General features: G+C 44.4%; 1 protein-coding gene and 1 long non-coding RNA gene across 2 annotated transcripts in view; both read left to right on the plus strand.

The window, feature by feature from the left end:
- LOC140065404 (uncharacterized) overlaps window positions 1–15,914 on the plus strand; it is a 106,033-nt gene that overhangs the window by 87,943 nt on the left and 2,176 nt on the right. The window lies entirely within an intron of this gene.
- LOC140065446 (uncharacterized) lies at window positions 1,671–3,766 on the plus strand. The gene is made up of 3 exons (XR_011847910.1): window positions 1,671–1,901; window positions 3,154–3,260; window positions 3,387–3,766. It is a non-coding gene; the product is annotated as an uncharacterized lncRNA (long non-coding RNA).

A 15,914-nucleotide genomic window follows, 5' to 3' on the forward strand; every position in this document is an offset into this window, starting at 1 on the left:
AGGGCAGAATTGTAGTCCGAGACAGGCAGGAGGTCAGGACAAGCAGCAAGGGATCGTAGTCAGTAGCGGAGCAGAAGGTCAGGGCTGGCAGCATAGAAGGGTAGTCAGGAACAGAACCGAGGTCACAAAGGGAAATCATTCTAAACGCACAAGGCAAGGAACACAGCTTTCTCAATGGCATGGAAGCACAAAGATCCACCAGGGGACACAGGAAGGGGCTGTCAATTTATCAGGGCAGGCGACCGGCCAGCACCAATTACCAGCGCGCTGGTCCTTTAAATCTTACAGAGCTGGCACACTAGGAGATCGGGATGTGCACGGCAGAGTGCGGGGACTGCCGCTGGAGCCAGGGACGGAGAATGAGGCTGCAGACTGACTCCGGGAGCATAGGGAGGCTCACGGGTGCGCCTATGACCCAGGATATGGGTCGCAGGAGCACCCGTGACAGTTTATATGGTTTAGGAACACAATTAGTAGTTGACTTTATACTGTAAGTGACTGTGGTATTTTATGGGCGCAGTGTGGAGATGTGGTGCTGGGAGCTGAAGACATCTGCCAGCAAATGTAACAGTCAAGGGCGAGAGAAGACATATGGAAGTTCTCTTCCAGATGGAGCTGATCGTCACCTGTGAGGTACTTCCGGTAGATACCACCATTGTCTGTGTCACTGAACGACTACTGGCTCTTCGTACGCGTAGGGTCGGTCACAGAGGGCCGCTACTAAATTTAAGTAACAATGTAATCATTCTTTTATCAGGTTGTAGATTATTTTTAAAAATGTGTCTGTAAATTCAGTAGACTAAACAGGGGTGGTCTGGTGTTGAGGGTGGGGGTCATTTCAATTTTTGCCTCAGGCAGCAAATAGACTAGAATCGGCCCTGCTGCAATGTTACTTCTATGTTGGTATAGAAAATCGGTCTACAGGATTGAGTACAGGCCTCCATCTCCTTTCTTCCTTTGTTTGTTACACAGCTGTGAGTGAGAGAGATATTAGCTCTGAAGTCAAACATCAAGCTGAAAGTAATAATAAAGTGTAGAAGAAAAATGTTTACCCCCCCCCCCCCACGATATTAAAAATTATCTCAAATTATTGTTACGATCTAATTACAGTCTCCAATGAGAACACCGAAAAGGAAGAAACATAATTTACATGGAGTAATCCATGACAAAAAGTAAAGCATACAAATAAATCTTTATTGTATAAACTACATATAGGATAAAATCAGCACCTTTGGAGCAACAACAGATAAAATGGCAGACAATACTCAGGTAGTAGTCAATGGTACCCCTATGGGCAGAGAAATAGTTAACCAAGATAATGTCGATATTAAAGTCAGTATACAAAACCCCTTCTCAAACCCACATAAGGGGAAAAATTCATAGAGTGGGGTAAAATGAAAGCACAGATAGGGGACCTGTAGCAATATGGGTACAAATACCGACCAGGAGTAGTTAGTTCCTACCCCGACACGTGTTTTGCACACCTCGCTTCGTCTGACGAAGATTTCCGGTAACGCTATCACTCTAACACTGCAGCGTTTGTACTTTAGTAAGCAGCTCCTAGTGCCGAAAATTTGGGTGACAGGTCCTCTTTAATGGGTAAATCCCAGATGGTAGGTTTCCTTTAAGTCCAGGTCCGTAGATGAGAAATAAATAATGCGGTTCTCTTCTTGCAGTCTATAAATGTTCACGGACATCATAAAGACATGAAAAATAATTGTCTGACTACGACCTTACACGACACATAACCTCAGCTCTGCACAGCAGGGTGCTGCATACACTGAGCATGTCATGTGACCCAATGACTCCGCCCACACAGGGGATCATATGACTCTGACATCATCCCAGGTCCTGTAACCCCAGAGTGGTCCTGTGTATAATGAGCTGCTCTGCAGGAGGAGGTGAGTAGGGATCACCGGGACACTTAACCCTTAAAGGATCTGATGCCGTGATTTTTGTATTTTCAGTTTGTTATTCTATTTTAGCTTATTTTTAATTATTTGTATCACTGCGACAGGGGTGCAGCAGGATTTATCATATTTTTACTGCACATTTTGGGTACATTGGTGCATGTTTGTATAATTTTTTTTGTCCTCCGCCCCAACATAGTTTACTGCAATGCAGTTTTCTGGTGTGGCGCCTGATTTATCTTTGGAATCCAGATGTCGATGTTTTTAAAGGTCACACTTTTCCGACAAACGTTGAAAAAAAATTGCTAAATTCGATTCTCCTTCTGGAGAAGGAAAGAGATTTGAATTGGTTTGTGTCTTTTTGGAAAAGCCATAAAAAAAGGTGATCGCATGAGGAGTCTGTGTGTTGCATTTTGAAAAGCAAGCAATCCTCATGTGTGAATGCAGCCTAAAGATAAATAAAATGACAACCCCCCCCCCCTGTAGAATCGGGAACGTAACAAGAGAGATGAAACAGATAGTAGAAAGATGACTGATATTAAAACCTAAAGATCCCAGACAAGGGGAAAATTCTACTTTTGCCCTCAGGTCGCTTACATATGTGCAAGTTTGATCCGTCAAATTCACAACGCTTGCTGGAACGTCCGCCAGTTCAGATCAGTTTCCTCAGCTTGTGTGTAAGCGGTCTTAGGCTTCGTCCAGTTGTGGGACATATATATATATGTGCATCGTATACACATCGGATATACGTCCACCATAGGCCGGCAATGGGCACACAGCGCACACGTCCGGCACCGTACCGCTCCATAGCCGGGGAAAAGATAGGAATACCGGAATACAGCACCGTGCACCATGTTTCTCTCTGGAGAGGGGCGGGGCAAGCGGCGCTCGCCCCCTCTACCCGCTGATGTTTGCCCGCGTGCTACGGTACGTCAGGCACACGTTTGTGTGAATTTAGTCTTACACAAAGGTTTTTGTTTCAGTATCAGATAAAATATAAGCAACCCCATTTTGGCCTTTAAGTGGGTGTAGTTATCACGTGACCTTAAGCATGGAGGATCTAGGCCCCCGACAATTTAATAAACGTATGTTCTACCTTATACTGTACAAAAATACACTGTAACCTTTATGTTATAATTTAACATTTAGTAAAATTACCTTTCACCAATCTCCAATAATGTTATATTTTTACACATGAACTTATCTTACCTGATTTCCCATTGTGTCATCCCAATCCATTCAGGTTCTATAGAAAAATTTCCTGACTGACCCTCAAGGATGGAGAGAGACAGGAGGATGGAGAGAATATTCGAGCTCACCCTAGAGATTCTCTTCTATATTACTGGAGAGGTGAGAGATTGTGATGAGGTCACATGACATCATTATCTATGGGAATAACAGATGATAGGACTGGAGAGGTGAGAGATTCTGCAAATGTATGGAGGGAGATTTATCAATGTGTCTCTCCATAACCAGGATTACACAGTAGTGAAGAAGACCTCTAGTGGGCGCTGTCAGGCCCCTGTGTATGAAGGACGGGGGAGAACCCTGAGCCCAATCCCGGCTCCTCCACCTCACCCCCTGATACATGATGACATCAATGAGCAGAAGATCCTAGAAGTCACCCACAAGATGATGGAGCTGCTGACTGGAGAGGTGACACTGCTGGGAATGCTGGGACATTATACAGTAACGCTATGAAGGGATGTGGGTGATGACGGGATCATTGTGTGTGTCAGGTTCCTATAAGGTGTCAGGATGTGGCTGTCTATTTCTCCATGGAGGAGTGGGAGTATTTAGAAGGACACAAAGATGTGTACAAGGACGTCATGATGGAGGACCACCAGCCCCTCACATCAGCAGGTAATAGACAGGACTAAATCCACACGTCCTTTCATTATCTGTATGGAAAGAAGGAATTCAGTCTCTGGATGTGTTTCCTACAGGTAGATCCAGTAAGAGAACATCACCGGAGAGATGTCCCAGTCCTCTTCTTCTACCACAGGATTGTTCAGAGGAGAAATATGTCCCACAGGATCATCAGGTAGATGGAGATAAGACTTCCTGACATATTCTCTCATCTGTGGAAGTTTATCCTAGTAATAAGTTTCTTAAAATTGTCTTATTGTCAAATCCCATCCCATTGTCTCTATGTGCCTGACTGTGCTGGTGTGAACTTTACAGTAAGGAAGCAACATGGTGGATTAAGGGTGGAGACCTACGTTATCATGATAATTACTTATTATTCGTTATCAGCTGAATCCTCCTCTGTGACTTCTCCATCGTCTGGTGACGTCTTACAATATTTGTTTCTCAGTTTGTGTATCAGGATGAAGATGTGAAGAATATTCCTGCTCCAGAGACATATGTGAGGGGCGATGAGCGATGTAAGGAGGAGATTCCTGCAGGTAACTGCCCAGGTGAGTAGTAAATACTTTTTTTTTGTTTGTTCTCGGAGGTCACACAGGCAGCAGACAGTGAATATGAGTTGGTCTCCAGCTGTGACCACGACACAGAGAATTGAGCTTTCTGCTTCCTGTCCCCTTCTTTGTTTTGAAGCTGCTGAGAACTATGACTCTGATATTGAGCACCTCTTCCATGGATTGGTTCTTAATATTTTGCGCACAGAAAACCAATTGAAGTTTATATGACTTAAAACAAATACATTCTGTTTCATCCTTATCAGATTACTATAGCAGGAGCTCAGAGGGACATGTGATGTCTTTATGTATTAAAGAGGAAGATTGGGAGATTAAAGAAGATATATGTGAAGAGCTTCACAATATCCCAGATATATCCTTCAACCTTCACAATCTAACACAGACTGGGAACCAAAATGAAAGTCACAGAAGGCAAGATGTTCCTCGGGGAGCTCATAAAAAGGAGAAGCAATATTCATGTTCAGAATGTGGAAAATGTTTTGTCCTAAAAACATCCCTTGTTACTCACGAGAGAACTCACACAGGGGAGAAGCCATTTTCTTGTTCAGAATGTGGGAAATGCTTTACGGATAAATCAAACCTTGCTACCCATCGGAGAATTCACACCGGGAAAAGACCATATTCATGTTCAGATTGTGGGAAATGTTTTTATCAGAGATCAGATCTTGTTCGACATCAGAGAATTCACACGGGGACGAGGCCATTTTCGTGTTCAGAATGTGGCAAATGTTTTACTGTCAAAGCAACTCTTGTTACACATCTGAGAACCCACACGGGGGAGAAGCCATTTTCTTGCTCAGAATGTGGTAAATTTTTTCGAGACAAATCAAATCTTATCATACATCGGAGAAGCCACACGGGGACAAAGCCACTTTCATGTTCCGAATGTGGGAAAAGTTTCAACCGCAAATCGGAACTTGTTACACATAAGAATTCACATACAGTGAAGCCGTTTTCATGTTCAGAATGTGGGAAACGTTATAGAATTAAATCAAACCTTCTTACACACATGAGACGTCACCAAGGAGAGAAGCCATTTTCGTGCCCAAAATGTGAAAAATGTTTTGATTGGAAAATAGAACTTGTTGCTCATCAGAGGTCACATCAGGGCAGCGCCAGTTCCATTAACGAAATGTGGGAAACTATAGAGTTAAAAAAGATTTAATCAGAAATCACAAAAATTTTGGAAGGGTTTATATTCGAAGATGTTATCCAAGAATGATAACATGTTATCGGTATCTGTAATGTAATGTGTTCATACCAAGGCCCGTCGGGAACACAGCTGAAATCAGAGTTGTGGCTTCTAGCCATATCACAGATCACAGATCACCATTTCCATGTCCTGAATGTCATGAAAACTGTCATAAAAAATCGGAGAATTCACACGGTGGAGAAATCATTCTTGTATCCAGAAAGTGGGGAATGCTACTTGGTGAAATCATATCTTGACCACCTTGGGCTCACATGAGGCAAAGTCATAGAGAAAGAACTACTGAGATGTGAAAGTACTTGTGTATGTAAGTTTTATGTTAAATGGCTTAAATATGTTTATCGGAGAATCATATCCTGATAATACACCGATACATGATTCATGGTGGTACAATATTTATTTTCACAGAGTAGAAATTAATAAAATTAGCTTTTCACGCTAAACTTCTTGCTTTTGGGTCGTTCTTCATTATTTAGATGATTAAGATGCAAAATTTTGGTTTTGGTTTTTCTCCCGTCCTCCTACTTTCTGTGATTGGATACGCCCGGTTGACAGATGGGAGGAGTACGCAGGGTTAATTAGTGAAAAGAGAGTTGAAGAGAGTTGAAATCACATACAATTAGTAGTTCTACATGAAGAGATGGGTTTTAAAAGCACTTTTGAAGCTTTTGTAGTTTGGTGTTGGTCTGATAGTCCGGGGTAGGACATTCCAGAGAATTGGTGCAGCTTGAGAGAAGTCCTGAAGTTGTGAGAGGAGATTCGAATTAAAGAAGAGAATAATATTAGGTACCTGGCAGATGGAAGAGCGGGAGTTGTGCGATAGACTAAGTTCGTCCCCTCTTGGTTTGCATACATCCCTCTTGAGAAAAGCAGGGTGAATGAATACCTTACATACATGTAATGATTTGGTAATGGAGAATTAATGAGGACCTTCTACGACAACATGGATACTTTCACACTGGACTAAAATGCTGTGGAGTTTCCACACCCAATCATCAGCATTTTATGTAAGAACCAGATTTTAAGAAATCTGATACACACGCTGTAGAATAACAATATTCACAACATTTTTGTGGAAATCGGTCGGCAAAATTTTATGATGTCAAATTCATGATAAATTCACAGCGGTGTATTATGATGTTCTGCAGAAGTTGGGTTGGGTTCGCCATATGACCTAGAAACTGCCCTGAACAACCCTAGTTTTTGGCGCATTGTACATTTCTTTTATAAAATAGCCCTTCTTTTTTCTTCTGCATGTCCCCTAGCTTTTCCTTCCCTCCTATCTGTCCCTTGGTGCCCATGTGAGGGACACGGAGGTTAGTAATAACCATTGGCTTCTACTTCTTCTGAGTGACTCCTTTGTGGGTCCTGAATTCTGTCCTTCTGGGTCAGTGTATAGGTTTAGAAAAATAAAGCTGTACTTACCTTCTCCAGCTCTCCTGATCTCCCTCACTCCTCTCTCCTTTCCTCGGTGCCGTGCACCTGTTTGTTTACAGAGGCACAGTACCTCCACTCCGACTGCTGCCGGCCGCCTGGTAGGCCCTCCATGATTTACTTATGAGGGAGTTATGGACACCCCTCAGGCTCATTTACATCATTTTTACAGCCTTTTTTTTCCGTAAAAACTAGGGAATTAGAAGCTGGAAGAAAAGCAGTTCCCACCAGAGGGGCACACACCAGCATGTAAGTGTCCTTGGTTTACAATAAGACATACTTGATATAGAACAGACAGCAACCATGTTTTGTGCACATCCAATATTTTACCCCCTGGACCACCGTGGACGATGACACAAGACAACAACTGGGACTGGAATTTAAGTGGCATCCGGTTTTCATGAGAGCCCGCCGCAGAGCAGGTTGGTCTTCCACAGACGCGGCTTGTCCGTAGTGGCAGCCAAGGTCGAGGTACACAATTGGCAGACAATCTCGTGGTCGGGACAGGCAGTAGGTCAATGCAGGCGGCAGAGGTTCAAGGTCAGAGACGAAGCAAGAGGGCAGGGCTGGCAGCGGAGGCACGCCCTAAGAGTTGGGAGCCGAGACAGGTGCCGGGAAAGGTAACTTTAGTGGGCGACGCGCCAGCAGGGGAACAGGAGCACGGGTGAGCCCGCGACCCGCGATAAGGGTCGTGGGACCAACCGTGACAAAATATAATACAATTAGATGTCATTGATATCAACATGTCTTGTATAGATCCGATAAATAAATTCTACATTCATGCCCAATCCGCTAGTCTGTCTTTTTCCGGATTTTCATACAATAAACCTAAACAATAGACCCAGTTGCCCCAGGGGGCTTCAAAAGGGCTCCGTGTAAACACGAAAAGAAAAATAGAAATTCAAAGCATAGAACTAGTAATGAGAGAGAAGGAAGCTCAGTCACAGCTGAGAAGAAAATGGGAAAATAAGTTAAGGGGGAAGGAGATGGGGCAGAGTGGGGAGAGCATTTCTCATCCAGGGGGGAGATGTGTCACCTGGGGTTTTCACAACAGCCCCTCTGTATTTGGGAGACTGTTGGAACTGAATCTAGGGTCGTCATGTTTGGTAGAACCTTTCATGGGTCCCATGATCAGAGGAGGTGAGATCCTCCACGTACATCAAGTCTTCACTTTTGCCCCCCACATTGCCATTGTCGGTAGTGAAGTTTGTCTCCAGCCGGATGCAGGCCCTTGTAGCGATAATGAGAAAACCGAACCAAGGATCTCTTATATCTTTAAGTGCATCCAATATTTTATTGTATTTACTATATAAAGAACATCATACGCTTCTAACAATGAAAACTATCAGTGTATAATAGTGAGAACCCAACGTGTATCGCTACCTGTGCATGACTGGAGATGTCACATCCATATCTGTCCTATCGTCTTATACTGTATGGGGGAGATTTATCATTAGTTCTATGTCGCTTTTGAGCAAACATCGTTTTTGCCTTATTTTTAATGAGAAAAGACGCAATGGTGGATAAAGAGCACCACGGAGGCTTATATCATCTTACTTTTGTGTGCAACATCAGATATATCAACTGAGAATTTTCTAAACAATGCAAATTGAATTGCTAAACTACAGCACACGGGAGGTGGTGTATGTGGGTCCGTTGCTACTACAGGGGAGAGATTTATCTTAATTTATTTTGGGTGGGTTAGGGTGGTATTTTTTTGCATTTTTTCCTTGCACATTTTTTACTTGCTCCTATTTTTCTGGGTGTTTTTTTTGGCGCTGTTGTTTTTCCGCCGTGACCTTTCTCCATTGCACTGCATCTATCTTCCCGTCTGTTGGTTTTCGCCTGTTTTTTTGATATCAGTGGTTTTTTTAAACTTGCGCTTATCCTGGCACTAAAATCCACCAGGCTTACAGAGCACGGGCCGGCTGTCCGAGGCCAGCACTTCTAACTGAACGCTGCTTTTGTTTGGATAGTTCTGTGTATTGCGGGGGATGTGTAGGACAAGTCTGGAGACCTGTTCACACATTGGGCAGGGCACATTTACTAAGAACAGTGCAGTGTCCTGTGTAGTGTGCAGGGGGCGCCAGATGCAGGATTTCTGGTGCACGTTCTGCATGAATCTTTGGGCGGCTGCTATCCGCCATGTTGTTCTTCTTCTTCTTCCTGTCCCCTTACCTGTCCTACATGAAATCTTCCTCCTGCACTCTCCACTCATCTCCAAGTCCACAAGTGTATACAGTAGTGGCGCCCCACCCTGGATTCTCCATACACCTCAAATGTATCTGTTCCTACCGACTTTTTTTTTTCTTTATAGTTCTGGTTAACCCCTAGCCAACGAGCATGTCCTCCTCCCCCTAGACAACAAGCATGTCCCCCTCCCCCTAGACAACGAGCATGTCCCCCCCCCTAGACAACGAGCATGTCTCCCCCCCCCCAGACAACGAGCATGTCCCCCTCCCCCTAGACAACGAGCATGTCCCCCTGCTCCTAGACAACGAGCATGTTCCCCTCCCCTTAGACAAAGAGCATGTTCCCCTCCCCCTAGACAACGAGCATGTCCTCTCCCCCTTGGCAACGAGCACGTCCCCCTCCCCTTAGACAATGAGCATGTCCTCTCCCCCTAGGCAACGAGCATGTCCTCTCCCCCTTGGCAACGAGCATGTCCTCTCCCCTTGGCAACGAGCATGTCCTCTCCCCCTTGGCAACGAGCATGTCCCCCTTTCCCTTGGCAATGAGCACGTCCCCCTCCCCCTAGACAATGAGCATGTCCCCCTCCCCCTAGACAACACGCATGTCCTCTCCCCCTTCACAACGAGCATGTCCCCCTTCCCCTCAGCCACCAGCATGTTCCTCATCCCCTATGGCAGTGGTGGCGAACCTATGGCACGGGTGCCAGAGGTGGCACTCCGAGGCCTTTCTGTGGGCACCCGGGCCATCACCCCAGCACACCAGACAGGACTCAAAAAAATTTTCCTGCAGTTCCAAGCTACTTGGAAGCAAAGATGCAGCTTTCAGTGATATTTTAAAGTGACTTACTTGGCTACTTGGGAATGTAGGAAGAGGGAGAATGTGTAGACAGGGCCGAATTATCTTTGGAGGACCTCCTGCTGGCCTCATGATTCTCTTTGTACAGAGGGACACTGGAGCTACAATGATGCAGATTTTCCCTCCTTTCTACTGTGTTGCTGTCCTCAGGAGGCCAATATGATTGAACATTGCTGAAGAACATGGAGCAGTAAGTTACTGCTTTAATTTTGGTTGGCACCTCACGATAAATGAGGGTTTGGGGTTGCAGTTTGGGCACTCGGTCGCTAAAAGGTTCGCCATCACTGCCCTATGGCAACAAGCCATTGTTGTGTGCGTGTTTGTTTTTAAGTCTTCCAGGACCGTGCCTGCTGTGGACTACTTCGTATTGGAAGGATTATGTAGAGGACCAGAATTTTATTAACAAATAAAATGGTCAACGAGGAGGTGTCTGCGTTTTTGGTTTTTGGTGATGTCAGACAGGCCGTTCGGCAGCGGGCCTCGGCCTGATCGCATTGGCGTTTCTACGGAAACGCCCGCGCTCGGGAACGAGCCACCAGTGTTTTGCGTTAATTTAATGCTGCTTAGTCCTCACAAACTCAGATTCCTTGCCTGTGTGTAGCAGTGAGTGAGCTCCGTGCTGAGCGCAGGGGGCGGAGCTACAGAGCCTCAGCAGGACAGCGTCACACAGAAATCCAAGATGGCAGCTCCACGATCCTAAGTCAGAAGTTACAGGGTCGTGTCTAGGGGAAACTGAAATTGTGTACAGCAGGACTGATAGAGACATGTTGGACTGTGAAATGCTGCATTTTTGTTAATAACAGTGAATTAGAGAATGTGATATTTTGTTATCCTGAGTACATATAAGAAACTTGTCTTCGTAGGAATATTGTGAGACTGGTCTATTCACACACAGCTGATACTGGCATCGGAAGGCTGTAACGCTGCACATACACCGGACGATAAATCAGACAGTCTAACACAAAGACATCTGCCCAAAATCCTGCCGAATGATAAATCTCCCCCTGTATGTCTATGCCCTGTGCATCACATGACCCTCCTCCAGCAGCATAGCCTGACTCCTCCCTGATCACATGACTATGACATCATCACAGGTCCTGTATCCTGCAGGATCTCCCATACAAAGCAGCCGCTCAGAAGTTGTCTTCCTCCCGGGAGCAGGAGCGGCTCCGGACATTGGAGGCTCAGATTCTGCAGCTGTCCTGCTGGAGCCTGGAGTAAGTAATGTGTGGGGGATGAGGGGAAGATACAGTGTGCAATGTGGGGAGTATACGGTAATATATATATATAGGGTATTGCGGTATATATATAATATACCTGGGACCTGGCTACGGTAGATGCTACAATCAGGCGCAGATCTTCTCCCGTCGCATTGTCATTGTATCTGGAGCACGTTACACTGGAAGCTTGGATTGTGAGCGTAAGTCATTCCGGGAACCTACTTATAATCCAAATTACTTGTATATCAAAGCAAGTTTTCCCATAGGAAATCATTGAAATGCATACAATTGGTTCCAAAATATTTAGTCATGTGACATGTAGTAGAACTTCATTGTGTTATACGGTTTTGTGAGAGCAGGGGGGTCAGTACATAAGAGGCTGGGGGGGGGGGCACATAATGCCCATATTGTGGAATTTTACTTGTAAACTAAGTTACAATTTTTGCAAGATGTCAGTTTGTCTTGCAAAACACTTGCAGACCAAGTTACTTGTAATCCGAGGTTCCACTGTATTTGCCTCCATTGGGGTCTCCTGCTGATCATCAGGGGGGATTTTGGTGCTTATGGAAAATGGAGCAAAATAAGATGGCTCGATCACGTGAAAAACAAACAGCCAGGGATAGAACGGAGACCCCCAAAAGTTTCTCTGTTATATTAAATATGGCAGAATTTTTACTATACTATAGTAATGTGGCCTAGAGATTTAGTGACGTGACCTCATTCCATACAAAATGAAAGAATATAACATCCATTCTACATAGGATTATCATGTCTCATGACCGTTTTTACTTTATAGGATCATCTGCTGATATTTGGAACTTTTCTGGGATATTAATTTTACTAATTGACAGAATCAAGGATGGAGAGAGACACGAGGGTGGAGAGAATGTTCCAGCTCACCCTAGAGATTCTCTTCTATATTACTGGAGAGGTGAGAGATTGGGATGAGGTCACATGACATCATTATCTATGGGAATAACAGATGATAGGACTGGAGAGGTGAGAGATTCTGGAAATGTATGGAGGGAGATTTATCAATGTGTCTCTCCATAACCAGGATTACACAGTAGTGAAGAAGACCTCTAGTGGGCGCTGTCAGGCCCCTGTGTATGAAGGACGGGGGAGAACCCTGAGCCCAATCCCGGCTCCTCCACCTCACCCCCTGATACATGATGACATCAATGAGCAGAAGATCCTAGAAGTCACCCACAAGATGATGGAGCTGCTGACTGGAGAGGTGACACTGCTGGGAATGCTGGGACATTATACAGTAACGCTATGAAGGGATCTGGGTGATGACGGGATCATTGTGTGTGTCAGGTTCCTATAAGGTGTCAGGATGTGGCTGTCTATTTCTCCATGGAGGAGTGGGAGTATTTAGAAGGACACAAAGATGTGTACAAGGACGTCATGATGGAGGACCACCAGCCCCTCACATCAGCAGGTAATAGACAGGACTAAATCCACACGTCCTTTCATTATCTGTATGGAAAGAAGGAATTCAGTCTCTGGATGTTTCCTACAGGTAGATCCAGTAAGAGAACATCACCGGAGAGATGTCCCAGTCCTCTTCTTCTACCACAGGATTGTTCAGAAGAGGATCACAATGTCCCACAGGATCATCAGGTAGATGGAGATAAGACTTCATGACCTCGTGACTATGGCTTCTGGTGGAAGCAGGTGCCAGATAGTGCGTATACTGTTAGACCCCAATGAGATAGATAAAATTGAGGGATTGGTCAATTAAACGACAGACAGTGAGTCGACTTCCATGGGATCATCTTCACCAGGCTCATCGTTAGTTGGAAATGCAGAGACCTCCAGCTCAACCCCCCCTTAAAGTAGCAAAGCTGTCTCAGGCAGAAGTCATGGAGTAGTCAGTCTTACTGTACAATGACTCTCGTAGCTGTGATTCTGAGGCACATCCACCTGCCCCAGTAGCAGATATAGAGTTCCAAGTTTCCCAATAAAATTTATTGGAGGATGAGGGTGTTTAACTGTCAGAAGAGACCTATGATGACGATTACGAAAACACAACTGCCAATGCCCGTTACCTACTGTGATGTGCAGAAGGAGAAGGAGGTCAGCGGTGAGGACTCGGTGGTAGAAGAAGTAAGGGGTGATAATGAGATCATACACCCGGGTAAAAAGCACTAATAATTCAGAGGCGGTGCCAGGAAGCCACAGGAAGGCGACAGAATAAGCAATCCAGGTCTGTGTTTGGGAAAAATCACCAAGCTGTTAGGTTGACTGCTGAAGCATCTTACTGCCCCCATAGCAACCAAAAGCATGTCTTCTGCAGGTATCCCTGTGATTGGCTGCTCTTAACATGTGACTCTGCAGTATAAGAGCAGGGGCATATGTCCAGAAGCCATTACAAACAAGAGACATCCAGGGAGAGGCTGCTGCTTGTCATAGAGTCAGTCAGATAGGTAGGGAGCTCAGAAAACAGCAATTGCCCTTTTCAGGGCACTAAGGTATGCATAGCCTTTTGTTATTTGGGTAAGGTGGGAATCATAAATAATTGGCTTTATTAGAACACTCTGCAAAACGGCATTAGGGTACTCATAGGCTGCTAAAGTCCAGGAATATTTCTAAGGCATATAGAGCATCATACAGCAATACTTGCAAAGGCCAGACAGGAATATTAGCATTTACTGAAGGACAGGGACATGGCTGTGATTCTGGTGTTTGTGGTGATCAAGCTTGTGCTGCAGGAAAGGACATGATCTATCACTACCTGCAGCTGTGGTCTCCTGGTACTAAAGGATAGGTCCTCCCCATTCAATTTCTAGCTGGGAAAAATAAACACATGGCCAGGACTTCCCCTTTATGCCTTATACCTTAAGGGTGCTATCCTGCCCTGCAGCTAGTTGGTGTTGGTGTCATCACAAGAGGATCCCTCTCTACCGCCAACGTAAACATCCTGACATTCATTAAAAACTAACTGTAAAGGTTTTTTGTTTTCCACAAATCAATAACTCTTGTAAAACAACTTTGCCTTTATTAGCTGTATGCAGCAGTTTCCTTGCTATCCCCCTCAGATTACCTCAGAGCTGCAATGGCTGCCTTCTCTCCGTGTGCTTATAATCCCTGGAGTCCGTCAGAGAAACAAAGTGTAAAAAAGCTATTGTTTTATGGGAGGGGAGGAACTGCTGCTCCCTGCTCACAGGGGATAATGCTACATGACAGTGAATGTAGCAGTGCTGGAAGTGTCCAGGACAGTGAATGCAGCAGAGTTTGATGTTAATGCAGATGTCCCACGCAACTTGCTTTTGCCAGTTTTTTAGTAAGTTCTGTGCTACCAAAACTTCAACTTCAAAAAACTGGGTGTGAACACCCAGCACGGAAATAGTGTAGTAACTGTGTGAGGATTAGTGTGCGCTTCATAAGGTGGATTGAGAAAGTACACACATTACATTTAAAAATTATAAATTGCTAGAGAGAGAGAAAAGAGACATTACAGTCCTGGCATTGAAGGAAACCTACCATGTGATGCGTTATGAAGCAAACATACCTTGAGACTGCTGTAGAGACACTAATGCAGGATCATATCTTGGTTAATACCTGAGCTTAGGGGTTTTGCTGATAATACAATTATACAATTCAGGACTTTGGGAAAACTGGGACAGACTGACTTACACAATACACAGAGCTTGAAATTACAAATGGAGGTTAGTCTAGCACTAATCAACCTAATCTGGATGACTCATACACAGTAGCTGGGGGATGGTGCAGCAATTGATTAATTTGCCTTCAGGCACAACCCAGGGATTACATTATCCTCTCCTTCAGTCACTGGCGCTAAAGAAGCCAATGAAGCGAGAAAGCTTCATTATCATAATTTATATCTGTGTTATCAGCAAAACCACTCATCACAGGGATTAACCAAGATATGATCCTGCATCAGTGTAGCTGCAGGAGTCTTAAGGTATGTTTGCTTCAAAATGCATCACATCACATGGTAGGTTTCCTTTAAGGAGCCTTGCAGAAATGGAAAATTATTTTAACCAAAACAAATCTGATAGAATCAGACGCAATATGAATCTCAAGGGCTTCGCTCATCTCTAGCTGTGAGTCCTGCACTGCCCCTTTAATTAGACTGTTTCTCAGTTTGTGTATCAGGGTGAAGATGTGAAGAATATTACTGCTCCAGAGACATATGTGAGGGGCGATGAGCGATGTAAGGAGGAGATTCCTACAGGCAACTGCCCAGGTGAGTAGTATTACTATATGATTTTAATAATTATTAATTATCTAATAATTGTATATATATAAAGCTTATAAATTTCAGATTTAGAATTTTTCCCTCCATAGTATGTTAATGGTTATGGGGCTGCCATCTTGTATCGTATATATCCTATTGATAACACTATACTATACTTGTACCTCATGCTTATGTCATCAGATAAACACAGAATAGAACAGGAAGTAGACAGCGCTGCGCTTGGTGTTGTGGTTGAACTGAGGAACTTCAGCTTCGCTTCCATCAATAATGATAAACTGATCTGCAGTAACCTGTTCTGACCACTACACAGAGAATGGCACTGCCTGCTTCCTGTTCAGTTCTCTGTCTACCATTGGCTGATCTGTGAGGGAGCTGGAAGTTGGATCCCAATTTATCTGATATTAAGCATCTGTTCTCTGGACA

This window comes from Engystomops pustulosus, chromosome 6 (genome assembly GCF_040894005.1).
Source record: "Engystomops pustulosus chromosome 6, aEngPut4.maternal, whole genome shotgun sequence".
Classification (NCBI taxonomy): Eukaryota; Metazoa; Chordata; class Amphibia; order Anura; family Leptodactylidae; genus Engystomops; species Engystomops pustulosus.